Source organism: Peromyscus californicus, unplaced genomic scaffold (genome assembly GCF_007827085.1).
Source record: "Peromyscus californicus insignis strain IS unplaced genomic scaffold, ASM782708v3 Scaffold_3__1_contigs__length_106647218, whole genome shotgun sequence".
NCBI lineage: Eukaryota > Metazoa > Chordata > Mammalia > Rodentia > Cricetidae > Peromyscus > Peromyscus californicus.
Window position 1 is genome coordinate 67,470,751 of NW_026294551.1, and position 27,887 is coordinate 67,498,637.

Sequence of the window (27,887 nt, forward strand, 5' to 3'; positions counted from 1 at the left end):
CTATCTGCATGGGAATAAAGAGAAAATAACTGTCCTTTAAAAAAGCCTTCTACACAGCCCTTCCAATAGCACTCCACATACTCCTATCTTTGCTGTTACCAAATATCTGAGCAGAAACAACTTAAAGGGAGGAAAGGTTTATTTTGACTTAACATTCCAGGGAATATAGTCCATCACGGTGGGGAAGACATGGCCAGGCATAGATACTGTTAGTAGCACAGCTGCTGGCCAGAGCACCTGCATATGGCCTCTTCTGCACAAAGATGACTTCCCTAGACCACATCTCGGGGCTCCAAGCACTGATGCCCCAATGATGCAGGTGGCAACTGCATGGTAATTGTACCCCATCTCAGAAGTCACCACACAGCATCACTTCCATCAGATGCTCAGTCAGAGAGGTCATGTGCAGATTCAAGAGCAAGGATGTAGCCTCTTGGGAATGGGAACTGCATAAGTGAAATCATGGCCCTATTTTAAAACTCTTGGGAGGTAACAGCTTGTGATGGCTAATCCTGATTGCCAACTTGATATTATTTTTAATCACCATAGAAACAAACCTCTGGGCACGTCTGTGAAGGATTATCTAGATATTTAAGCTAAGAAGACCCACCTTGATTGTGAGTGGTGCCATGCCATGGCCTGAGATCCTGGACTGCATAAAAAGTAGAAAGGGAGCTGAGGACCCCATGCATTGCTCTCTGCTTCCTGGCCGCAGATGCAACATGACTAGACACTTCCTGAGTCTGCCACCATGACTTCCTCACCATTATGAACTGTATGTAGCCTGGAACTGTGAGCAAAAACAAACCATTCTTTCTTAAAATTTCTTGTCAGATATTTTTCTCACAGCAGCAGAAGAGAAACTATTATACAATGAGAGGAGTAGGAAGAGTTAGCAGAAGAGGGCAGGCAACGTTGTAACCACGGAGAAGGGAACTCAATGATGACCCAGTCTGGGAGACAAAATAGCACCTGAAAACAATGAGAAGAAGAACATAGCCTGTGGCTGGAGGACAGACAGTGAGGGATTCAGTGAGGGGTGGTGGCTTTAAGGGAGCTTGCACCTGGTCTAACTGGCTGTCATGGGAATTGAACTGTATCCAAGAGTCAGATTTAGTTTGTGTGTAACCCTGAATAGCTCTCTAACCTGAGTGTCGTCTGCTTTATCCATCCATAACCCACCTTATAAATCGGTCCTGAGCCTCCAGATGCCATCTGCATAAGATGGCTCAGTGAGTGGCACCTGTGGCTGTTCTTGTGGCTGTTTTGTTACTATTAACATAGTTTTATTGTCCTACAGGGCAAGACATCAGTATCAGTGACTTTTCTTGTCCCCATGACCCGGAACCAGACATTAAGCAACTCCAAAGAGGAATTGTCTGTGCAGGGGAGTGCAGTCCATCATGGCAGGGAGGGTGTGATGGCTGGAGTGCGGGGCCAGCTGCGCATATCTGAGACGATCAGGGAGCAGGGACCTGGGAGTGCTGGCGTGCAGTTCACTTTTTCCTTTTTCTCTTTTCATTCAGTCCAGAAGACAATGGCTTTTGACTGTGTACTGTAGAGACAAGCACCACAAACAAGAAGACCTGAACCTCTGTTCAGGAGCTTATAAAGAAATGAGACCAGAATGGGCCTAGCCCTTGTAAATAAGGCAAATACCTTAAGAGTCATCTCATTCTGATCTCTCTTCCTCCTCTTCCTCCTCCTCATCTTCTTCCTCTTCTACTTCTCCTCCTCCTTCTTCTCCCTTTCTCTTATACCCTCCTCATAGATTTTAGCTTTGGCAGCTTTGATTAACTGGAGATATACAGGGTTGCCCTTTCCTTTCCTTTTTAGATAATGTAAAAGGAAGAAACCTTTACTAAACAATCCGAACAGCTAGAGCTTCCAGGCTCACAGCTGATAGGGGAGACAACACAGACCTCATAACTGGAGCATATATAATTCCAAAGGGTTTGTAAAGAGGCAAGTTCAAAGTGGAATTTGGAGATGATAGTGTTCAGTCCACTTCCTTGAAAACAGGTGTTCCCAGACAACCAAAACACAAGAAGGAGACCTGCGAGCAAAGTGACCCTCCTGCACTAGAGGTTTGAATGTTAATCTTCAAACCCTGCAAGGAAACACCAGAGCAGTGATCAGACAGTAAAAGTCACCTTCCCTTCAACTCAACAGTTTCTTGGTAAAAATTTACCGGGAAGTATGCCAAGAGGTATGTACAAGGAAATCCATCTCAGCATTGTTTACAAAGCCATGAAAAGAAGAAAAATTACAACAACATGTTTGATGGTTGCAAATAGGTCAGATCACCACCAAGTATGATGCCCCCTACAAGGCCACCAGGGGCAACCTCCAAAAAGAGTGACTCAGGGATGTCTTGTCACTGTTGCAGCCAAGATATGCTGTTGACTTCATAAAAACAAGGAGAAAATGCAGTTGACTCGGCAGATGAAACAATTGCTCTACAAGCAAATATGAAGGCCTGAGTTCAGATTCCCAGTGCTCACATATAAAGCTGGGCAGGTGCGACACCCTTCCCAGAATGCCAGAGGTGGGGAAGCAGAGACAGGGAATTCCTGGAGCAAGCTATGAGTCTTGCTAAACCCAGATATCACAGGCACATAGTCACAAAGTGGAGAGAGACTGATGGGGGATGTATCTCAGCAGGAGAGGTACAATGATGTTCAATATATGGTGGGGGTGGGGTGGAACAAGAATAAAGAAGACACTGTAACTTGCTCATTCAGGAAGGAGCTCCTGGGAATGAATGGAGTTCAGTGAGGTCCTGTCTATGATATCAGCAGTCAGGTCCTCTGTGACACACACCCTGGGCAAATCCTAGTGATGCTCAGAGAGTGAATGCCTCTGGACAGTTGGAATCTAAATGTCCCACTGGAGTCCTCCCTGGAAGAGAAAGTGACAGTCTTTGTGTGGCTCCTCTGTCCAGTGTGATGGATGAGAGGGCCATGCAGCAAGAAGCCAACAGAGGTTCCACAGGGGCTGCTGTCAGCTTTTCAATCACATTGTGGCTGGCTGTCAAGCCCATGGTCCTGCAATTTATGGTGTCACCGTAGGAGCAGTTTGTGCAAGGCAGCTCTTCCAGTCACAAAGGGGTGGGAGCCAAGTTCCTATTGTCCTTGAAGCTTGAGACTATTCCTGCTCTGCCTCATCATGCTTCCTGCATCAAAGCATGAAAACTCACCCAGGTGTTCCTTCCCTTTGGTGCTGTCTCATGGCCACCCACAGCTACTACAGTAGGGGCTCCATGGCCAATCCAAATATTGCCAGGAGCCATTCCCCAACGGTGGATGGGTCCTGCAGAGGGTATACTGAGTCCGTGGGAGAAGGCCATGGTGGTTGGGAGAATCTTGCAGCCTGACTGACTAGCAGCCAGAGTGTTTCTTTATTTATACAGAATTTAGTTAGCAGGAATACATTCATGATGTTCCAAAACATAGATCATATCATTTTTGGTTTTGGACATTTGTTTCACTTCCTTTTGCTCATCTTTTAGTCATCATTAATTAACTATGACAGAAAAGAGTTATCATTTCCAATCATTTTCCCTCAAGTTTTGACATCATTAATAAACAGAGTTATCATTCTTACTCATAAACCCATAACCCAATTTTTGAGAATCTAGAGGCATATGACAGCCTGTGCTCAAGCTAGTTGTTTTGGTTGCTTCAAGGATATTAGACCAAAACAAAATCTTCAATCACCCTGGGCATTTTGCCATGTCTCAAGCAATGTATTATTAACTCTTAGTGGTCAGAGTGCCCAGGAAAAATTCTCAGGCTAAAGCTGATGCAGTAATTATTCAAATTCTGGCATAATACAATCAATGTTCACATTTACATCTTTATAGAATTTGTCTATATGTCTAATCCTGGCATTCTGTTGTTCCTTGGTCATATGACATTATAGTGGCTCTACATGAGCTAACTTCTAAGAGAGGGAGGTCCTAACAACTCATACTTTTATCATCTTTTCACTCCACACTTTACTTATCAATATGTCTCTATGTAGGACAGAGTTGTATGCCACATAATTGTCTGAGTGTACAGTGAGTGGGAAGAGGCTTGTAATCTAAACTGTGGACAATTCCTCTAGCCCACCGAATCTTGTTGACCTTTTTAAATTTACTTTGTTTTGAATATCTTGTTCCTGTGTAAGTAGAGGGACAGATGTTTCAAGAATGTCTCATAGCCTCATAAAGAGACCTCTGGCTTCTTCTTTATGTTCTTTTTGTGTCACAACCTCCAAGGCATAAGGAAGACCTTCAAGTAGATAAGGATGTCTCCCTCAAAGTGTGTGTGTAGGGGGAATAGTATGTTCAGGACTTTCCTGGGTAAGCTTAGAAGAATCATTCCTGGGAGAAGGCATAAATGATTCATAAGGAATTTTCCATCAACCCAACACCCCCAAATAGTACAAATATTAAAAGTGCCCCAAGTATGTAACAGGTAGAGATGAAAACCAAAGGTGGCATGGCAGCCATCATGTGGCTCAGCTCTGCTGGATCTTTGTCAAGCAGCTGTGCTGGCTCTATGACTTCTGCCATTCCATTCAGATATGGCTGTGTCAAAATATCATAGCCAAACTCAGTTTCCCACAGCCCAGGCAGTGATGGAAAGACATTCCCATGTCTAATTTCACTTCAGATATACTAGGTCTCTTCAGGAGTTCAAGGTGGGTTGTGTAGAGCACCTATGATCCATCTCACTTATGATAAGGCAGGCTGCTGCTGGGAATAATGTGCTCAGGGTGTATCAGTCATCAAGCTTTGGAGTTCTCAAGCCATGCAGAGGCCAAGAAACCACACAGAGTTAGAGGAATCCTGAAAGCGTATGGATGGAGTGGTCAGCAGCACTCAGTAGGGTATAGGTGGCCAGGGGAAGGAACAGTATTACATAAAGAGGGACTATAGAAAGGACTGGGGAACAGAGGCCTTCAAGGAGCTTCCTTGGGAAGATACAGAGTTCAGGGTGATGTCAGGGAGGTTAATGGGAGAAATGCTAAAAAAGGAATTTTGGAGGCTGAGGAAGAGGAATTACTGTGAATTTGGGACCAGCCAGGGCCACATATCCAGATTTTGTCTACACACACACACACACACACACACACACACACACACACACACACACACACACACATATAGAAAACCACAAATGACACATATTCAGCCAGATGTGAAACTGGAATAATTGGGCCGTCAACACTGCAGATGTTTGAGCCTTAACAACCGTGGATAGAATCTGCCAATAAACACAGCTCCTACCACAAAGGATGTAAGAGATGGGATAGTCTAGAGCCAAACAAGAGTGGTCATAGCCCAAGAACCATGGTTCAGCATGCTTCAAATGCCATGTTCCAATGGGCTAACAGTTTCAAGAAGTTTTTAGAGTAACAGAGCAAAGAAAGTCAGAAATGAAAACACTTTCCAAATACAGCCATGGAATCATCAGGTGGGCAGGTCTAGTAAAGCAGAGGAAACTCTACTCTAGGCCTCTGATGTTTATGACGAACTTAGCTTCAGAGTCTCGGGAAGGTAGATATCTATCAACACATTCCACAAGGTTTTACCTGCTAGTCAGGGGGCTACTAGGTCACAGAGTGAGGCAATAACTGGTTATTAATGAGACCAAAGACAGCCCAAGGTGATTTGACTCTGGGTCAGGAACACACTGTCTCTCTACAGTGAAGTTGGAATCAGTCCATCAGCATTCTAGAATCCTTAACATAGGCATGGCTCCTTTCTTCCTGAGCACTTGATTTCACAATATGTAATACATAAAGATTCATTTGACCACATCTATCTTAGGAGAAGAAAAGGCTCTGCAGGAGCTGAGCAAAGACTACAGTGTGTGTCGCTGAAACACCCTCCTCCACCTCCTCTGTTCTAGGCTAACAGCACACTGCCGCAGGCTTCTGCAGCATCACCAGTGTAGTGAGTGGAAGCTCTTCTAAAGTGCTCCAGGGAGTCTCCCCATCTCCTTTACACATGGGGAGCTCAGGGCTACAGCTGTCATTCCTCCTCTAAGCAACATGCTCCATACTGGAGCCCCCCCCCCCCCCCCGCATTGTTCTCACTGTGCTGAGAGCCCTGCACAGACCAGCAAGGGCTTCTCAAGTGTTTCCCATGTAACTCTGATTTCCAACTTTCTCAAAAAATAAATCCAACCCCTTAACCCCCTAGCCATGGAACTAAAGAGACGGCTCGGCAGTTAAAAGCCTGTACTGCTCTTTCAGAGGACCCCAGTTCAGCTCCCAGCACCCACATCAGGCACCTCATTATTGCCTGTAACTCCAGACTCTCTTCTGTCTTCCTTAGATACCTGCACACCCATGGCAGTCACAGAGTCTGGATGAGAATAAGATGCACATGAGAAATATTTAAAAACAAATCTTTAAAAAGAGTGTGAATTAGACACTTATCAATCAACTTTTACCCATCCCTGCCCATCTGACCAGTGTTTAGTCATACTCATATCACATTTACTATGACTTCTGCCTCCTTTTACAAAGGAAACCAATCATTTATCCTTAATTATGCATATTCTAAAAGAAGGGATTTTTGGCAAGGCACAAAATTGGAAACTTCAGTTACATCTCTAATACAAATTCGCTAGAAAGAGCAAAGAAAAATACACAGCAAAAACAAGCCATTGAGAAAGTCTAGCTTGGTCTCCTTACTCTCTCTGCTTGGAGCTGAGAGCAGCAAGCATTAATGAGGTGGAGTTTAGTACCAAATTGAAAGATGCTTTTAAAAGGACAAAGGAAAAAATGCCTTTCCCAACATGAATTCGCTGTTACTGAGTCTAAAATCCTGCAAACCAGACTTGCATGTTCTCACAGCCCAACTGAGTTCACTCTGGGATTCCTTCTAGCTCCTTGTCTTTTCGTGAAAATAACTCTGAGGTTGCTCACAAAGCTTCAGAGATCAAAAAGATTCACCCTGCCCACACTGGAACCTTCACTTGCCCATGTAGACATCTCTGATTAGCTCTTCTTCAGTATCCCTGAACCCACCCACATCTCCCCAACTCAGTTCACTCTTCCACCTCCAAACACTGAAGTGGAGCCCGTGCTTTCAGGATGGGCTGATGTAACTCTCCTGTCCTAATTAGCTTTAGCTGTCAACTTAACACCGCCTAGAGTTATCTAAGAAGGAAGTCTCATTTGAGGGATTGTCCAGCTCAGACTGGCCTGTGGTCATGTCTGTGAGGAACTGTCATGTTTATTCTCTGATATAGGAAGGCCCAGTCCACTGTGGGCCCAGAGTAAGTCTGAATATTAGCCCACCTACCCAGATTCTTCTATTGCTTGACCCTTGCCCTATATTCTCCATCACAGGGAGAACAGTAGGTTAAAAATTAAGACAATTGGCGAGAAAGAGGAGGATTTGTATGAGCGAGAATTGTTGAGAACAAGGTTGGAAAAAGCACAGGGACACATGGCCAAACGAATGGAAACACATGAACTATGAACCAATAGCTGAGGAGCCCCCAACTGGATCAGGCCCTCTGGATAAGTGAGACAGTTGATTAGCTTGATCTGTTTGGGAGGCATCCAGGCAGTGAGACCGGGACCTGTCCTCAGTGCATGTGCTGGCTGTTTGGAACCTGGGGCTTATACAGGGACACTTGGTTCAACCTGAGAGGAGGGGACTGGACCTGCCTGGACTGAATCTACCAAGTTGAACTCAATCCTCAGGGGAGTCTTTGCCATGGAGGAGATGGCAATGGGGGGTGGGCTGGGGGGAAGGCGGGAGGGGGGATGGGGGGGAGAACAAGGGAATCCGTGGCTGATATGTAAAATTAAATTACATTATAAAATAAAATTAAAAAATAAAAAATAAAATTGAGCTGTCACGTTAAAAAATAAATAAATAAATAAGTACAGAAAAAAAATTAAGACAAGATCCCAGCTGTGTCAAGAGTTGTGTTAAGATAACCACAGACTTGTATAAGAAAAACCCCTGTTAAGTTTGTACAAACACTTCATTATCACAAATGTAAGTTCCTGGAATGTACTGTCACCCAGCACTTAACCTTAAATTGTAAAATTATTTTTCTTATATCATCCCTGGCCCTTCTGCCTTGTGGCTTTTGCTCTATAAAGGACCTACTCCCTCTGTTTTGAATCATGGTATCAGAACCTGACCTGCCCGTGGCCGAAGTTCTGGTACTCTGCAGTGATGAAATAGAGTTGCTTCTGCTCATTTAACATTGGTGGCCTCATCCTCAATATTTGTGTAACTCCCAGACCCAACATCATTCCCTAAGCAGATATCCCTGGGTTATATAAGAAAGCTAGCTAGGTATGGGCCTGGGAATGAACCAGCAAGCTGTGTTGCTCCATGGCTTCTGCTTCAAGTTCCTGCTGGAGTTCCTGCCCTGACTCCTCTCAATGACGGAATATAAACTGTAAGATGAAATAAACTTTCATCCTCAAGTTGACATTGGAATATTTTATCAAAACAACAGAAAAACAAACTAGAAGAAACAGTATACAAACTGAAGAAAAGTCAGCCTCTTCAACAAATAATGCTGCAAAAACTGGATGTCCACATGTACCAGAATGAAGCTAGATCCCTATCTCTCACCTTGTGCACAAATCAACTCTAAAAGAATCAAAGACCTCAAAGTAGCCAGGCGGTGGTGGTGTATGCATTTAATCCCAGCACTCGAGAGGCAGAGGCAGGTGGATCTCTGTGAGTTCAAGGCCAGCCTGGGCTACAGAGTGAGTTCCAGGACAGGTTCCAAAGCTACAGAGAGAAACCCTGTCTCGAAAAAAAAAAAAATAATAATAATATAAAAAATAAAATCTGAAACTGCCAGAGGAAGAAGTGGGGGACACATCACCATACAGACACAGGCAAGAACTATCTGCTAGACCCCTGTTACTCAAGATATAAGGTGAGCAGTGGACAAATGGAACCTCATGAAACCGAAAGGCTTCTTTTTAGCAAAGAAAAGCATGAATCAAGTGAAAAGTCTAAAGAATGGGGGAAAATCTTTGCCATAAATATATCTCTATTAGTTACATTTTGGTGCTATGATAAAACACCATGACCCAAAGCAACTTACAGACAAAAGAATTTATACTGGTTTATGGTTCCAGAGTGGGGGTGGGGGTCCAGAACGGTGAGGAAACATGGAAGCAAAGGTAGGGAACTGAGAGATACTGTCTTCAGCCATGAACATAGAGCAGAAAGTAAAGCAGAAGTGAGTGAGGGGCTACAAACCCTCAAATCCCCCCCAGTGGCATCTCCCCCAGCAAGCCTACACATTCCAAACATTCCATAACCTTCCCAAACAGCACCACCAACTGAGGATGTCAAATATGGGAGTCTGTGGGAGACACTGACCATTCAAATCACCACATTCCACTCCCTGGCCCCTATAACCTGGCCATGTAGTGCAAAATATATCTTCAAAAGTTCCCATATCACAGCCTCAAATCTTTCCTAAGTCCAAAATCTCTTTTGAGACTTAAGGTACTCTCTTAACTGTAAACCCCTATAAAATCCAAAAGCAAATTACATCCTCCTGACATTTAATTGTACAGAATATGCATGTTCTCATTCTGAAGGGGGGCAATTGGGTCACAGTGAGGAAATACTGAACCAAAGCAAGACCAAAACACAGCAATAAAAACACTAAATCCTGCAGCTCCACGTCTGGTGTTTGGGACATTCATTTCAAAAGGCTTTGATAGTTCTGCCTGTAGCTCTGCTGCCTGCAACACACTCCTCTCTCAGGCTGGCTCCACAGCCTGTCTGCATCTCTGCTTGGTAGATGTCTATGGCTATGGCTTCTCCAACGTCTTGGGATCTCTACTGTAACCCAAATTCCACTTATCAGCTTCACTCAATGCCTCTCAGGGCCTTCTTCTCACAGGAATTCCCCTGCATCATGCTCCCTCGCCTCAGTGGCTCTCTGAAACCCCTTCATGCTTGCATATTTCATGCCTCAAAGCCAGCACCACCTGGATGGCACTGCCAAATTCAGCTGCCAGCTTGGGATAGACCTTGACCCCCTCACACCATGTTAGCAAAAGCTTTTGTTTGCAGTTGCTTCTTGGGAACACGAAACTCCCTAGGCATTTTTTTCTTTCACAAGTTGGGAGCTTAACCAAGCAGGTTCTTGTCCTTGGGGTTCCCTTGCCCTTGTCCCAGTACAGACCAGGAGGCCCATCCTTCCTTGGTGGGACTAATCTCACATTTTCAGCCTCTCCCAACACATGCCTTGACTACAATGTGCTGTTTTTCTTCTAAAGTTAACATTTTACATTTCTTCCTTACTCTTTTTCATTGGAGACCTGCATAAGAGTTATCATTAATAACCATTCCACAGACTCAATGTTGTGCTGTCTTGAAATTTCCTATGCCAAATAAATTAGGCTGTTATTTTTGACATCTGACAGAGGTTTAATATCTATAATGTACAAACAACTAAAACAACAAAATCAAAGCTAGGTAGTGGTGGCACATGCCTTAAATCCCAGCACTCGGGAGGCAGAGCCAGGTGGATCTCTGTGAGTTCAAGGCCAGCCTGGGCTACCAAGTGAGTTTCAGGAAAGGTGCAAAGCTACACAGAGAAACCCTGTCTCAAAAAAAAAAAAAAATCAAACAACTCAGTCAGTGTAGTCAAAAGATTTCCTGTGTCCTACCTGGCTTGTAGTAGAGACAAATCTCTCTCACCCCCAGACCTTCAGCTGCTTATAAAATAATCACTCAGAGGCTTAATATTAATTACAAACTGTATGACCAATGGCTAAGAATTCTTGCTAGCTAGATTTCATCTTAAATTAACCCATTTCTATTAATCTATGTATTGCCACCTGGCTGTGGCGTTACTGGTCTGCTGGCATGTTGCTCCTTGGGCAGCAGGCTGGCGTCTCTTCTCCTGTGCCTTTTTTCTTCCTGTTTCTCTCTTGGATTTCCTGCCTGGATATAACCTGACTCACCATAGGCCAGAGCAGCTTCTTTACTAATCAATCCTAGCAACACATATTCACAGCGTACAAAAAGACCTCCCAGAGCAAATCAGTAAAGGGGCTAGTAAAATGAACAGTTCTCAAGAGATGAAATACAAATAGCCAGTAAATATGAAAAAAAGTTTGACCTCACTCACCAGTATAGAAATACAAATCAAAACTACATTGAGATTCTATCTCACACCACTTAAAATGACAGTCATTTTTTTAAAAGGAAATAATAAATGTTGGTGAGGATACAGAGAAGAGGGGGTAAACTAGTCTATCCACTATATCAGTACGCAGGCTAATAAAAAATAAAATCCAGTCTGCCATATGGCCCAGCTATGCCACTCCTCAGCACTTTCTCAAAAGACCCTGGTCAATATGTCACAGGTCACTGCACATCAGTGTTTACTACAGCATGATTCATAACAGTGTTGCAGAACCAGCTTAGATGTCCATCCACAGAGGGTAGATAACACAAATGTGACATGTAGATTAATTTTTTTTCAGCTATAAATATGCAAGTTACGTCGTTTGTAGGAAAATAACTGCAAAGGAGATAATCATATTCAGTTAAGCCAGTCTCGTGTGTGGTTCCTAGATTTTTACATAGACACATAAAGGTGTGTGTGTGTGTGTGTGTGTGAGAGAGAGAGAGAGAGAGAGAGAGAGAGAGAGAGAGAGAGAGAGAGAAAACAAAACTGCCGAGGGGAAGAGTAGGGTGAAGAGAACACAGAGAGTAGACAGCAAAGTGGGAGCATACACTCTACATGCAACATACAACTGTATGAAAACCCAGAAATAATTATTTAATGAACACATTTCCAAGTGCAAACAAGTAGCAAGTGGTAAGAACTTCAGGCTATGCCTCTGCAGAAATGGGGGCATCAGAATCTCTACAACCTGATGACTGCTCCACAACAGAAAACCAACTTGGCAATCAGAGGAACCCAAACTTATAGACAAACAGATACTGTCCTCTGATGGCTGGCAGTGTTCACACAAGTCAATCTTCTTTGAAGAGCTTCCACATCCTTGTCTCTAAGATCTGGATGGCACCAGCTTCCCCAAAGGCCCATTGGCGGGAAGAATGGGGAACCTCAAGTGAAGACAGCCTATGGATGCTCAGAGCATGCCCCTCTTGATCCTTGCTGGAGAAGTGCTTTGACGGGCTGAGTGAGGCAGCTCTTCTGAAAAGCTAGAAATGGAAAGCCTTGGGAAACCCAGCAGCCCTGTGGAGTGGGGTGTGCAAGAATGCCATGACAGCAGGTGCCAAGCTGGATCGTGAGCTCTAAAGATGACCAACCAGGTCCTGCCGTTGCTGAGATGGTGTGTGTGTGCCTGTTCATCTCCCATTTGCATCATCTACTTCTGTTTAAATTCTTTACTGAAGTATGGGTGACATTAAAAAGCTATCTATCGATCTATACAACTTGATGGATTTGGAGATCACCGCTGTCCTACTTCTGTTTCTATGGCTGTGATAAAACATCCTGACAGAGCAATTCTGTGGAAGAAAGGGTTTACAGTGTACAGTTCCAGGTTTTGTGGGGAAGTCAGTTAGTTACACCCACAGTCAAGAGCTCACAATTCCACCATGAAGAACAGAGAGGGTGAACACTTGTCTGCCTACTGCCCAGATACATCTCTCTACTTTTATACAGTCCAGGGCCCAATCCCAGTGTCATCCATGTGCTACTGGCTTTGAGGAATAAAATATGCAAGCATGAAGGGGTTTTGGACTCCTCCTGCACAGTCTCAGAGAGCTGCTGAGACTAGGCAATATGATGCAGGGGAATTCCTGTGAGAAGGCCCTGAGAATATTGCTACACACTTTCAGACTGGGTCTTCACATATCAGTTAAGGCAATCCCACAAACATGCCCAGAGGCCAACCTAATCTAGATAATCCCTCACTAACCACAACAACCATATTTCTAGAATGGCATTATTATGACCAAGGCTATGAACAAATCCACTGTCACCGGTGGTAAAGAGAAGCAGCCTTTGTCACCAGTAGCCTGAGGTCTTCCTCAGGGACCTCCACTAGGTAAAACTAGGCCCTTGACTTCTCTGCAGGAATAATTTAAAGACAAGTTAGGACAAAGCAAAATTAGAAGGCTTATTAAGTGGAGAGGAGAGATAAGGTGCACTAAAGCATAGGCATTTGGAGAGAGCATCTAGGAAAAATAGAGCATGCATCCAAAACACGGGTATCACTTCTCAAGAGGGAGCTGAGCTTAGATGTCTTCACAAAGACCAGCAATGTGGTTTTGTAGGTTACAGTGCTCAGAGAATGCCATTTACAACAAAGCAGAGTTCAAAAATTAAGTAAAAATACATGAGCTGGCCATTGTGTCTATCTTATTATTTAAAAAAAAATGTTCATACATGACTTTGTGTGGTGGTTTTATGAGGAGTTCTGTTTAGGTTCAAGGGTGAGAGAGGAGTGTTAGTCAGTTAAACTCAAGGCTACAAATGGTCTGGCCCCGACTAAGTGTCAGCTGTCTTGGGCCTCCTGGTTGAAATGTCTTCAGGAAGGCAGGCATTGCCTCTGTGGGTGACCTTGGTTTTGCTGGTTGTGTTGAAGGAAGGTTTGTGAATTCTCAGCAGGCAGGAAAGGTAAACTACATCCCAGGGCGAGGGCCTCCTGTCTCTTCACATGGCCCCATCATTTTTCTGTCTTTCTATTCAGCCGTACTCATCACCTCTAAAGTTTCCCTTTCCTCCTCCGTCTTTGGCCATGCATTTTGTGTGCGGGAGCTGTGTACTCACCCAGTCACGCACATATGAAGGCCAGAGGCTGGTGTCATGTTGTTTTCCTCCATCACTTCTCTCCCTTATTGTTTCAGACATGATCTCTCACTGAACCTGGAGCAAGGCCAGCAAGCCCTTGGGGTCCACCTGTCTCTGTGCTCTCAGCACAGGGGTTACAATGCTACCTATGTTACAGTGTTATGGGACTACAGGGATTCCATGTGCCACCAAGTCCAGCCTTTTACATTAGTGACTGGGATCTGACCTCAGGTCTTCATGACTGTGAGGTGAACACTTTACTGACCGAGCCTTCTCTCCCCACCCTTCCCCCACAAGTTTCTCAAACCCAGAGCCAATGCTGCTGCATCTCTAAAGCTCAGGGAAAGATTCAGTCATTCAGCACCTAATTGTGGTAGAACTAGACCTCCTGAGAAGACCCAGTTCTACACTGGCTATGTGAGTCCCAGTGTCTCTTTCCAGCTAAGAGACTTGTGGGAACTATATATCACTCTAGGCCTCTGTTCCACCCAAGGTGTAGCAAACACAGTTCTTACCTCAGAGGGTTGTGTTCTAATAGGGGTCGCAGGCATGGACCTACCAACACAAAACTCATGACCAAATATGCAATCAGTAAAAATTAGCTATAATCAGCATCCTTGTAAGGGCTGAAAATGTCAAAATAAGACCTATTGCCCCATGTCTAGAAATAATAACAAGAACAATGACACAACACAGGAGTGGTGTAAATCAGGGGCCCAAATGCCAGATGGCTCTGACACATATCTGCCATCCAGACACATACAGGGGCTAAGATAGGAGGGTCACAAGTTCAAGGCCAACTTGGATTACACAGAGTCCCAGGTTATCCGGGACAACTGAATAAAACACAGCCTTAAGTAGTAAAAAGAGAGAGCTGGAGAAATGGCTTAGCAGTTAAGAGCACTGGCTACTTTGCCAGAGGACCTGGTTTAATACCCAGAACCCATATGGTAGCTCACAGCTATCTGTAACTCAGGTTCCAGGGAATCTGACACCCACGTCTGGCCTCCATGAGCGCTTCATGCATTTGATGCTCAAACATATATAAAGGCAAAACACTCATACAACATAAAATAAAAATAAATGATTTTTAAAGTAAAGAGAGGGCTGAGGCTAGAGTTCAATGGCTGAATATCTAGCTAGCTAGCAACAGGAGAGCCCAAGATTCAACCTACTACTAAAAAAAAAAAAAAGAAAGAAAGAAAAAGGAAAAGAAAGATGCTATAATACAAATTTGGGAGCGAGAAAGGGTTTTCAGAACAAAGTGTGTTCTAGTTTCATTTCTGTTGCTGTGATAAAATACCCTGACCAAAAGCAGCCGAGGGAAGAAAGGATTTGCTCAGCCGACACCAACAAGTTACTGTCCATTACTGAGGGGAGTCAATGCAGAAACTCAAGCAGTTAGTCACACCGCATCCATGGTCAAGAGCAGCAAGAGAATAAACGCATCCTTGCACACTTGCTTCTGCTCCTGCTCAGCTAGCTTCCTTGATGTTGGCATGTGTGTGCATGGACACAGCTCATGTATGCATCCAGAGGCTGGAGGGGACATCAGCTGTCCTCCTGTATTGCTCACTGCCTTCTCTCCATGAGCCAGGCTCTCTCAGTGAGCCTGGAAGTCACATATTTTTAGCTAGACTGGCCACCAGCAAGCCCAAGTGATCTTCCTACCTCTGCCTCCTCTCCAAGTTCTGGGGTTATAGGCATGGGCACTACCACACCTGCCTTTTTATGTGGGTGCTGGGGATCTGAACTAGGGGTCTCATGCTTATATAGGAAGCACTTCAGCCACTGAACCAGCTCCTCAACTCCCCCAGACACTTTCGATTTGACAGACCACAGTGACACTGTGGAGGTACTGAAGGAGACAGAGACTAAGGTGGCAGTGGAAATAGAGCAAGCAGGCTGATCTGGCTGGGAGTGATGACCAGGAGGGAGGGCAATGAGGAAGTCATGATTCCAGAGACCTTCACCCCATGGCTGTACTTGGAACACAGCACTGGAGAAAAGCCAGGCATCAAAGGCAGAAAGCGGGGGAAACTTGGCTTTGAAATAGAAGAGAACAGGAGATACATCTGCCTGGCAGTGTGATGTACAAACAGAAAGGACAGCCCTTTGTTAGCAGACACGGTGCTCATTTTCCTCCAGGGAAGGAGGTGACACTGGTCTCTCCATGACCCTGCAGACCTTAAAACAAGAAGGCCCCCTCTGGGAGCCACCAAGGCGAGACCCATGCTGGAGGCCATCCTATGGGTGGAGTGGACTCGGAAGAATGCTATTGTGGGAAGGGGTGAATGGGGGTCAGGGATGGGAACATTTTCACAGAAGAGGGTGCTATGTTATAGATAAAAGAAGGGCCACTTCAGAGGCAACTGAGACATAGCCCATCACAAAGGGACACAGTTCAGGAAGCGGGAAAGCCAAGCTCTCCATTTTTGAACATGAAAGACAGCCAGTGTCTGCCACAGGCTCTGCCTGGTTGTCAAACCCCACCCAGATTGTCTAATACTCCATTGACCTCCTCTGATGAACATCGTGGAGGATCTCCCTCTGTGAAGACAAATTGCTTGATCCTCAGTGGGGCCCAACAAAAGAGCAGGCAGAAATCAACCCCAGGAGATTACAAGTTGACCATTTGGTCTGGCAGAAAAATAAATGAGGGAAAAAGAAATCATGGGGGGAAATGTATATGAAGTGGAGAGAGACGGGGAAGAGAGAGAGAGAGAGAGAGAGAGAGAGAGAGAGAGAGAGAGAGAGAGAGAGAAAGAGAGAATACATAACTTAAGGGGGGTATTTTGGCTCACAGTTCAGAGGGATACAGTCCATCATGGTGAGAAGGCATGGCATCTTAGCTAGGATTTCTATTGTTGTAATAAAACACCATGGCCAAAAGAAACTTGGGGATGAAAGGGTTTGTTTTGCCTTACAACTTATATAAGCCATCATTGAAGGAAACCAGGACAAGAATTCAGGGCAAGAACCTGGAGGCAGGAACTGGAGCAGAGGCCATGGAGGAGTGCTGCTGCTTACTGGTTGGCTCTTCATAGCTTTCTCAGCCCACTTTCTTATAGAACCCAAGACCACCAACCCAGGAGTGGCATGGCCCACAATGAGTTGGGCCCTCCGACATCAATTATCAATAAAAAAAAAAAAATGAACCACAGGCCAGTCTGGTGGGGGCACTTTCCTAACTGAGGCTCTCTCTTCCCAAATGACTCCTGCCTGCGTCAGGTTGACAGAACTAGCCGGCACACATGGTAATGACCGTAGCTTGGTCTACGGCACCCGCCAGGTGAATCAGAGTCCTCAGCTTGCTTTCTCCTTTTATTTTCTTTCATGTAGCCTATGTATGACACCTCCAACATTCACTCAGGATGGGACCCCACTCCTCAGGCAGTCCTCTCTAGAATCACTCCTAAAGACACATCCATAGGTGAACTTCATTAAAACCCTAGATATTTATTTTTTAAACTTTTCATGTGTATGGATGGGTGTTTTGCCTACATGTGTGTATGTGCAACACATACATATCTGGTGCCCACAGGAGAGGCATCATATTCCCCGGAAGTAGAGTTCCAGACAGTTTCAAGCCACCATGTGGGTGCTTGGAATCGAACCCAGGTTCTCTGAATGAGTAGAATGAGCAGCCGCTGTTTTTAACTACCAAGTCGTCTCTCCAGCTCAGTCCCTGGGTATTTCTTAATCCAGCCAAATTGACATTCAAAAATAACCCTCACAGAAGGCAACAGGTGCCATGAGAGTTGAGACTGCAGAAATCTCTGCTACTCTTCTAAGACCACATACTTCATATGAAGTCCTGGTTCCTGCTTTTCAGTTCTCATGTTCCCATGGCAACAGATGGTGGCACAACTATCAACACTCAGTCGAAATGGTACTTGGGACTTCAAGTGTGGGTCTTTTCCCAGGCTAGTGATAAGCAGTATAATGCTGACTCATGTTGCTGGGCAGCAGTGTTAAGGCAACATTGCATCAGTCACATGACCCAAAGCAACCAATGGTCCTGCTCCAGTACACTGAGCTGTAAAGTGAAGATGCCTGGTAGATGGAAATAAATGTACTTCCTCTTAGAATATTTCCTATGAATAATGATCATCACAGCCTCATACATCAAGAAGCATCTACACATACCCCAGCTTGAGGTCCACTGTGGAATTCTTGCTCTTAAGAAGGGGTGTGACATGCAGTCCAAGCCCACTGGAAGTGAAAGAATCTCAATGGAGGAATGCATGCAGTAAGTTAGCCCATGGGCATGTCTGTAGGAGAGTGTCTTAACTAAGGTAATTGATATGGGAAGACACAACCAATTGTGGTTGGCACCATTCCCTAGGCAGGGGATCCTGATGTAGGTTACCATGGCCACATGGAGATGCCCAAGTGGTGAAGAACAGAAGTCTCCTGTTGATAGCCAGTAAAGATGGAGACCTTCCACAAACTACATAAGAGATTTCAGAAGAACTTTCCAGCCTTGTCTGAGCCTTAAATGACAGTCCCAGCCAACTGTAACTGCACCCTTACAAAACTCTCACAGCTGGAAATATCATCCAGGTCCTCATTTTTAAAATCCTTGAGCCTTAAAAAATATGACATCACAAATATGTACTGTTTTAAGCTTCTGGGCTTGGGAGTAATTTGTCACATGGAAATAAATTACTGATAGACTGACCTCATTGAAGAGTTACAAAAATTAAATACCACAGTATACTTCATAAATAACAAATAAACAGTTGCTGATATTGGAGACAAGGAGATATGAAACATGTTTCACCTGCATGATGTATGTATTTCTCAAAACCCTAAGTGCCCAGTGTGGGACAAGTAAACTGAATAAATTTGCCTTACTGTGATAGAATCCTAAAATCTCATTTTGTTTGCAAACTGTAAAATCATATTAATCTGCCACTGACCCCCTTGATGGGCAAATATCACATCATTTTAAAGCTTATAAACTAAAGGATTTATACATTATCCATATGATCTTAGTTCTTACAATATCAGCAGTGCTGGTCCTGAGGGAGAATGGGTTTTAAATGTGTGAAGTCTGAAGCAGGCATGGTCTGTTAGAAATCTATTCTCAGATTCCATTATTATCTGAATACCATCATGATTCCCTGAAGCTTTTCACCGAGAAAATGGGGGCACAGAGAAAGGGGGGTAACTTCTCAAGAGTCGCAGTAGTGGATCACAAGATGAGCCAGTTGGGAAAGGCACTTGCTACCAAGCCTGGTGTCCTGAGTCTGACTTTCCCCCCCTACAGGGTCCACGTGGTAGAGGGAGAGACTCCTGAAGGTTGTCTTCTGACCTTCACATGTACACCATGCCACACACACCCATATGCATGCATGCATAAAACGACAAGTCAACATAATAATATTTTTAAGAGCTATGGCAGCTGCAAAGCCACCCCTGGCATCGGACTGGACAGCTGGACTCCAGATCTACACCTCTGAAGGAAGGAAGGGCTGGATCGCCAGTGTCATCTGATGTGGTTTTGAGTGGCTGAGATGAAGTGTTCAGCTACTGAGCAGAGAATGCCATCTCTCTTGCTATTATTGGTACAGCCTCAGCCTTATCCTTATCTGGACATCAGCCGTGTTAGAAATATTTGTGTCTATACAATGTGTGCCAGTGGTATCTAATTCAAATTCATACGTTAATAATCTTTATTTCTTAATGATGCCATGTGTCCATTTACAACTATCTGGTCAAACATAGCCTATATTCAGAAGTGTACAGTCAGAGTGATGAGGCCAAGCACTCAGGGCACCATGAAACATGAGTGTAGCTTTGTTGCTGGTGATATGTTTGTTTGTTTGCTTTTGTTTACTTTTTGCTTTTGAGACTGAAGACCCTGTTTCTCTACATGGCCCAAACTGGCCTCAAACTCATAGTAACACTCCTTCCTCATCCTCCCAAATTCAAAGATCGCAGCTGTGTGCCATCATGCCCAGAACCGATGCTGATATCAACTTTCAAAGAAACCCTAACGTCCACTCCTGTTTGAAGTGAATCTTCCTGGAACATCAAAGGCTTCTCCTTCAGAAATTGGGTTCCTGGGGTCCATGGAAAGGAGAAAAATAGAACTTTTTGTGTCAGACCCTGTTCCAAATGCTGTAGGGAGGTTAGCCGACCTTGTTCTCACAGCAAACCTTTGCAGTCAGACACAGGTTCAAAACATGGCTGATCCCTCTCCAAACCCAGCAGGGAAAACCACCATTCCCCACATCCCACCCAGGACACTTGAAAACACAGTGGTACTTAGCTGAGCTGCAGCGCCAGGGGCTCTGGTGACCTTGAAAGTGAGTGATTGGTGGGAAAGGCTCTCCACGCCAGCTGACAGCTGTGATTCAGAGCCTGCAGATGTTACCAGCTCGGGACTTTAAACATCAAAGCACACAGGAATTGCTAGGTTAGCTCACAAACCCTGACTCAGCAAGTTCAGAACAGGGTCTGGAGCTCCAAATCCCAAACAAACTCTCCAGTGACACTCCTGCCATGAGTCTATGACCCACACTTAAAGCATCAAGGTTCAGAGGACAATATCTATCAGGGTTACAGCAGCAGCAGCAGCAGCGTCCTCAGTCATGTACAGGTTTTAGGACAATCCAAAAAGCCCAAAAGAAAAGAGGCATTTAGATCAAAAAGCTCATGTGGGCATGTAAAGCATAATGTTTTGATGATAAAGACCACATTAACCAAAGGTTTACCAAGTGTTCAGCACTAAATGATAATGGATATGAATTACCTGATCTTCATAATAATGATTTTTGAATTATTATACCATTTTATAGATGCTGAAAATTGAGACCAAAAGAAGGGAACAAACTTGCTCAAGGTTGTTATTTAATGCATAAGCAGCACTTAAAACCAAGTGCCATCCTAAACCAAGTGATACCCTAAAGATGTGCCGGACATCTGGTCTCATAAGATTAAAGAACAGTTCCAGTGTACCACAAGCCCAGAACATGCTAATTGCGTGAGCCAGTGGCTAACATCAAATGCAGTGATCTTGGCTCAGGGCCTGGGGAGCTGAGAAATAAAAATAACACATGAACATATTCAACAGTAGACAACAGAGACAGTGGTAAAAACGAGGAAATTGAGGTAGAAGATTCACTGGTAGATGCACAGATGAGGTTAAAGGACAGATAACCAAGGTAGAAAATCCACTGGTAGATGCACAGGCCATGTTAAAGGACAGATAACCAAAACTGAGGCACTTGGAGAAAAGCAGCAGAGGAAAACCTCTGCCATCCCAGAGCCAAAGGGGCAGTCAGCACAGGAAAAAGATGACGAGAACCCAAGGAGAGCCATGAGCCATGTTTATATCCACTGGGCTGCCCATCAGGGACCACAGAGATAGAGGGCATGGTCACACAGGGTCTCCCTAAAGAAGGAAAGGAGGAAGGAGAGCTCCCACGTCCTTTGTTTACCTACCTCCTGGGTGCCTTCCTGAACGGTATTAACTTAGCTCCATATGGCACCAACCTGCAAAAGCACTCAAGAGAACCATCCTGGAGGGTCAGTCTCCTGGAGTAGGGATAAGGGCAAAGGAAAGGAGAAATGGATGTGTGTGGGAGGAGCAAACAGAAAAATCAGCACAGATGGCTGGGAACCTGCAAACTCTTTTATGTAGGGCAGTTAATCAAGTGTGGATATTTATGGCCAAGGAGTGACAACCTGGTGTGAAGACATTTACCACAATGCAACTTGAAGGGTTGACATCTGCAGAAGAGGGGAGACAGTCCACACGGGTCTAACCAGCAGCACAATGAAAAGAAGATTAAATATGTAGGTGAGTTTGATTTTGATCCAAAGAACTTCCTTTAAAAATGGAAAAGAGGGGCTGAGACTGGCAGCTCAGTTAGCATGGAGTCTGCTTTGTAAGCATAAGGACCTGCGTTTGGTCCCTAGAACCCATGTAATGAAGAAATCAAACCTAGTGTCATGAGTGTATAATCCCAGGACTGAGGAGACAGTGACAGTTGGGTCACTGGGGCTCCATGGCCAGCCAGTCTAGCTTACTTGGAGAGTTCTTGACCAATAAGAGACCCTGTCTTCCAAAACAAAATGGGTGGCACCTGAGAAACAACAGTCAAGGTTGATCTATGACCTCAACGTGCATATACATGCCTATACATGCACATGCACTAGCACACACACACATGTACCTGCATATAGACACTAAGGCATACCTACATACATACACATAGAAAAACATGAAGAGGTTTGTTTCCTGGAGCACCGAGTTGGCCATCTCTAGACATCTAAGCATAGGGTAGAAACTGCCTATTGGGGCTTTCAGAGGAATGATTGCCCCTGTAACAAAGGGTCCAAGTGATCTCTATGGTGTCTGTCAACCTGAAATCATACAAGTGCGTCATGTTTCAGCCAGCCTGATCTCACTGAATCAAACTGCACCAAGAGGAGCAGCCATGGGACTCAGCAGAGGGCACAGGCCAGCTATTTCCTCACCTCTCCTTGACATTGAGATCCATATCGCTTCCTCACCTCATCCATCATGACAGCTGGAGCTTCCTGTCTCATAACAATGCTGCCCCCTGACCTCTCCAGAGGGCTGGCACTACTCCTCGGTGAGGGCATTGCTTGAAGCATCTCAGTTAATGATATGTTTGTTCACTGGGGTCTCGTGCCTACAGAATGTGAAATGAGCATCCATTTCAGATAAAAGATTCATCTTTCCCCATCCACACATCAGTGTTACTTAATGGGAAAAGGAGCTGACCCCTGTCTGGCTCTGATGGTTCTAAACAGGGGATTTGGTGGCAGGTAGATCTGAGTTCAGATCTTGGCCTTGCTGCATAATGAATACATAGCCACAAACTATTAGCTTCCTCTTCTAAAGAAAATTACAATGATAATATATAGAACTCAGAATAATTAAGTAGCTGGGGATGCCTGACTTAAACACTCTCTAAATGATAGCTGTCCTTTGTGTCATCGTCATCAAAAGAGGGAATAGATTGCTGTAGGTCTGGAAGAGGGCAAGGTACAAGACAAAGAAGAAAATGATGGAGAAAGTCAAGACCTATCTCCTAGTTTCCCCACTGTTATCCACCTGTGTGTGTGCCAAATGCCAATATGTCTACTTCCTCTCTGGCTGTAAGCCTTCCAGGCCCCATTGTCCTCATGCAGAAACAAGCCTATGTTAAGCAGATCTCCATGCCCATGTGATCCAGGCAGCTGAGGGCAATGAGCTAAGTGGGAAAGTGGTAAGTAAGGCCAAGGGAATGCAGGGCCCCCCCAAAGAATGTGCATCAGATAGGGATAACTGTACTGCAATGAGGGGCCTATGATTTCCACAAACACTAAATGGTATCTAGAGATCTGTAAATTCTTCCAAGCTTTAAAGGCTGATGACTAAGTTGAATATTTAAAACCCTCTGAGAGCCAAGCAAAATCATCTGTGGGTACCAACTGGAGATCTTTAACATAATGTAATCTTCTCTCCTTTAAAAAATAAAAAATAAGCTGGGTGGTGGTGGCTCATGCCTTTAATCCCAGCACTTAGGAGTCAGAGGCAGATCTCTGTGAGTTTGGGGCCAGCCTGGTCTACAGAATGAGTTCCAGGACAGCCAGAGCTGTTACATAGCTCTATCTTGGGGGGAAACTTTTAAATAAATAATTAAATGGCTGAGCATGTAGACAAGCATTAAAGTGCTTACGTATCATACACAGACCTTGGGTTTGCTCCTCAGTATCACATAAAACTGGGCATGGTGGTGTAATCCCAGTACTGAAGAGGTAGAGGATCCAAAGCTCAAGGTCATCTTTAGCTAGGCAGAGATTTCAAGGCCAGGCTAATGACAGGAGACTGATGTCCACAAGCAGAAGAATGAAACTAGATCTTTCTTTCTCATTTTGCACACACACACACACACACACACACACACACACACACACACACACTTTCAGCTTCCACTGAATCAAAGATTTCACTGTTAAACTTGTAACTCTGGAACCAGTGGAAGAAAGGGTGGTGGGGAAAAGCTTTCAGATACAGGAAAATGTGAAGGCTTTCTAGATAGGACTCTGGTCACTCTCAATAAGGTTAACAATGTACAAATGGGACTTCATGAAACTAAAACACACTTCTGTATAGCAAAACAGTCATTCAAGTGAAGAGGCAGCCTACAGAAGGAAACAAAAAATCTTTGCCAGCTATTCATCGAACAGAAGATTAAAGTCAAGAATACACAAAGGACTCAAATAACAACACATGGAAAAAAACTAACAATGCAATCCAAAAATTAGTTATAGATTTGAACAGGGAAATCCCAAAGAAGAATCATAAATGACTAAAGTGATTATTTTTAAGTGTTCAAAATCATTATCCACCAGAGAAATGAAAACTAAAACTACTTTGAGATTCATTCACACTCCAGTAGGGATGACTAACATCAAGAAATCAAGTGGCAACAAAGAAAATGCTGATGAGGAAGAGGGGGAAGAAGAACCCTTGTTTGCTGCTGGTGGGAGTGTATACTGATACAAACACTATGGAAACCAGTGTGGAGGTTCCTTAGAAAGTTGCCACATGACTCAGCCATACCACTCCTGGGCATAGTCCCAAAGGACTCCATATCTAATAGAGACACCTGCTCATCCATGTTCACTGCTGCTCTGTTCACAATATCTAATGAACAGAATCAGCCTGTATGTCTATCAACAGATAAGTGGACAGAGGAAATGTGGTACATATATACAATGGAATTTTATTCAGCTGTAAAGTAAATTTAATTATTAAAGTTGCTGGTAAATGGATGAAACTGAAATAAAAATTATACTGAGTAAGGTAACCCAGACCAAGAAAAGCAAATGCCATACAGGCTCTTGCTATTCCTCTTGATTGCCCACCAGAACTAGGCTAAGACCCTGTTGGTAAAGATACCACATAACTTGGTTGTAAGCTAGAGAGGAATCAAATGCAACTAAGCTGGAAACTTCATCCCTGCTGGGTAGCTTTCATGATGCCAGGAAGTGCTATGCAGGCTTCTAGGAGAGAAAAAATATCAGTAGTATCACCCAGATGTGAAACCTACAAACTGCAATACCAACATGCTGGCCAAGGTGTGGCCACTGCTGTAATAGTGGCACAACTATTGTGTAGGCAACCAACCACTCTCTAATTAGATTTGAAGCCCACTCTGCAGGAAAGATTTTGTACTCTAAGCCTAGTCAAAAAGCCCATGATGGCGTAAGTCATAGGACCCTTTGGGTGGAGCTTAGGATATTGTTCAGCTAAATTGACACAACATCAAACTGCCATCTTAGTATTTATGTTTATACCCATGCTACTCTCAGCATTAATCAGAAAAAGCTCTTTACAATAAATGCCAGTAAATGCAGAAACTCTTGGCTGGTCAAGGTGCTATGAATGAGTGCTCAGCCCTAAACAAGATATTTATACCACCCCTATAATATCCAAGGAATATTACAGAAGAAGAAACAATATAAGAGCCAGAAGACAGGGAGAAGGACTACAAAATCCCATCTTTTGGACATGACACAGTCATTAAAATCATGAATTCACAGCAGCTGTGGTGTCTACACTGGGCCTGCAGAAGACCAGACCTGTCAACTATCAGTCACGGATGATGAGAGCTGTGGGACACTAACCTTCCCTGATGAACTATTATGTATTAATAGAATTTGGGGAGAGAGTAGTCATTATATTTAGGCATGTAGCCACTACTGAGCCCACTAGGCTCTACTGGACATTGCCACACCCACAGTCACAGAGATGCCCCTAGATAAACTCAGTGGATCACAAAACAAAACATGGGGACATGAGGAAGAGACCTGTATGGAGGAAGGAAAGCCTACACGCTATACACCCCACTGGGAAAAGGAGCTTATCCCAAGAAGGAGCAAGAGCAGCAGAAGAAATGAGGCCAAGGCAACCCTGAGGTTGCTGGGGTCTGTGTCCTGCTCTCTGCCTCCTTAGCACCTGGAAGAACTTGAGTTGTTTCAATTCTGTATCTCCAAATGAGTCCCATCTAAGCCTCCAGGGACAACATCTTCAGGAAAGAACAACAGAGATTTGCTGGCACAGGACTACCTAACCCTGTTTTACCTGCAGACTGCCAGGGACTCTGGACCACTTTCTACTGGAATTCTTTGTAGTTGTATGCTTCCTTGTTTGTATTTTGTGTGGTTGGTTTTGTTTGGCTGGTTTGGGGTTTTGTGGTTGTTTTGTTTTGTTTAATGCTGGATTCAAGGTTGCTATATCTTTAAGGATGACCTGATTCTCCTGGTTCTATCTCCCAAGTGTTGAGATGACCCAAGGCCTTCTGTATGCTAAACAAACACCCTATTACTGAGCTACATCCCAAGCCCCTCCCACAGATTTTTCATCTCATCCACAGATGAGAAAGTTGAGGGACTGCCTGTCCAGAATTAAAAAGGAATCTCAATGATTTCACCCCCACACCTATCCTGCAGATAAACTCCAATTAACACCAAAAGTGCCCCATGGAGATCTATTTCAACCTTCCTCATAGGTCCTCCCTTGTAGAGGAGACCTGGCTAGCAAAACCCTGGGCAAACAAGCTGCAGTCATAAGCTACATCTGTCCCACTACCTGCTTTTGTGTAGCTTGTGAGCTATGGATGGTCTTTACACTTGTAAAACAGTGTTTGAAAGAGAAGGAAGGAGGAGCATAGAGAGGTCCTGAGGTCCATAAAACCTAAAACAACTGCCACATGGTCTTTGTACAGAATGTGTACAACCTTCCCTGATGAACTATTATGTTCATGACATGAGCAGCAATGTCAACTTGCAAAGCAAGTTCCAGTGTTCAGTGAAACTGCACTGACCAACACAAGTGGTCTGATAACACCTGAATCAAAGTACAGGATGCAAGTTCTCCATGGCACAAAGAAAGTGCTAGGCAGGACACAGAAGAACCTTTATATCTGTGGCTTCTACAGAGGTGAGACCCAACAGAGGCACTGATACAGGGGAAGCCACTTGCATTTTACTTAATTCTATTATCTCGTTAGGCTTTAACCTAGAGTACACAGGATGGCCAATTGGGCAGAGCATTATCCTGGGATTCTCTAGGGTCTGAGTCTGTCTAGAGTAATTCCCAACACAGACCATTATTTCACCAGTTCAACCCTGCAACAGCTGTGACTGTCAGCTTGACACAACCTTAGAATCACCTGGAGAGTCTCAGTGAGGGATTGTGTACACTGGGTTGGCTTGTGGGCCTGTCTGTGAGGGATTGTCTTAAATAAGTTAATCAGTGTGGGAAGACTCAGCACACTGTAGGCAGCACCATTCCCTAGGCAAGAGATTCACACTGTATAGAGAAACTGAGCTGAGCACAAGCAAACAAGCAAAGGAGAACACATACATTTATTTTCCTCTGCTCTTGACTGAGGAGATGCGGGCCCATCACCCCCTAGGATACAGTACTGGAGATTCCAACTCTTTTCCCAATGGTGACACCACCCATCCAGCCCTAAAGGCAGAGCAATGAGGCTTAACTCCAAGAATAAGTAGAAGCCGTGAAGAATAAAGAATCTTGGCAATAGGGTAGGGTAAAATATGCTCCTTCTTGGGCCCCTTTCAGATCACATTATAAAAACAGAGCCTCTACAGTCTCTGAGGAAAGCTGTGTGACCTTGGTTAGCCACACACCCTCTCTGAACTTCCAGAGTGAAGAGGTTAGCCTGGATCAGGAGTCCCAACTATTGATTCACCAAGTGTTACAGGGTCTGGACTGGTCAGAGGGTCAAGATGGAGGCTGTGTGGAATGAGCCCTCCGTCACCCACAGATGGCTGCCAAAAGTGAAGGCAGAGCAGGGCTGTCCAAAAGAAGCCAAGAATTCACGTTTGGAACTGACAGGAAACAACACTCTGGGGGATGAACCGACTCCATCCGTGAGTGGCATGCAGACCCATTTGCCACCTCTAGCCAAAATCATCAAAGACGTTTGGGGTCAAACAATAGAAACCCTGGTGGGGACTGTGAGGTCTGTGACCCCCAAACCCCAATTCCACAGAGCTTCCATTTCGGTTATCTGACAGAACCTTCCCATCACTTCTCCCAGTCATGTC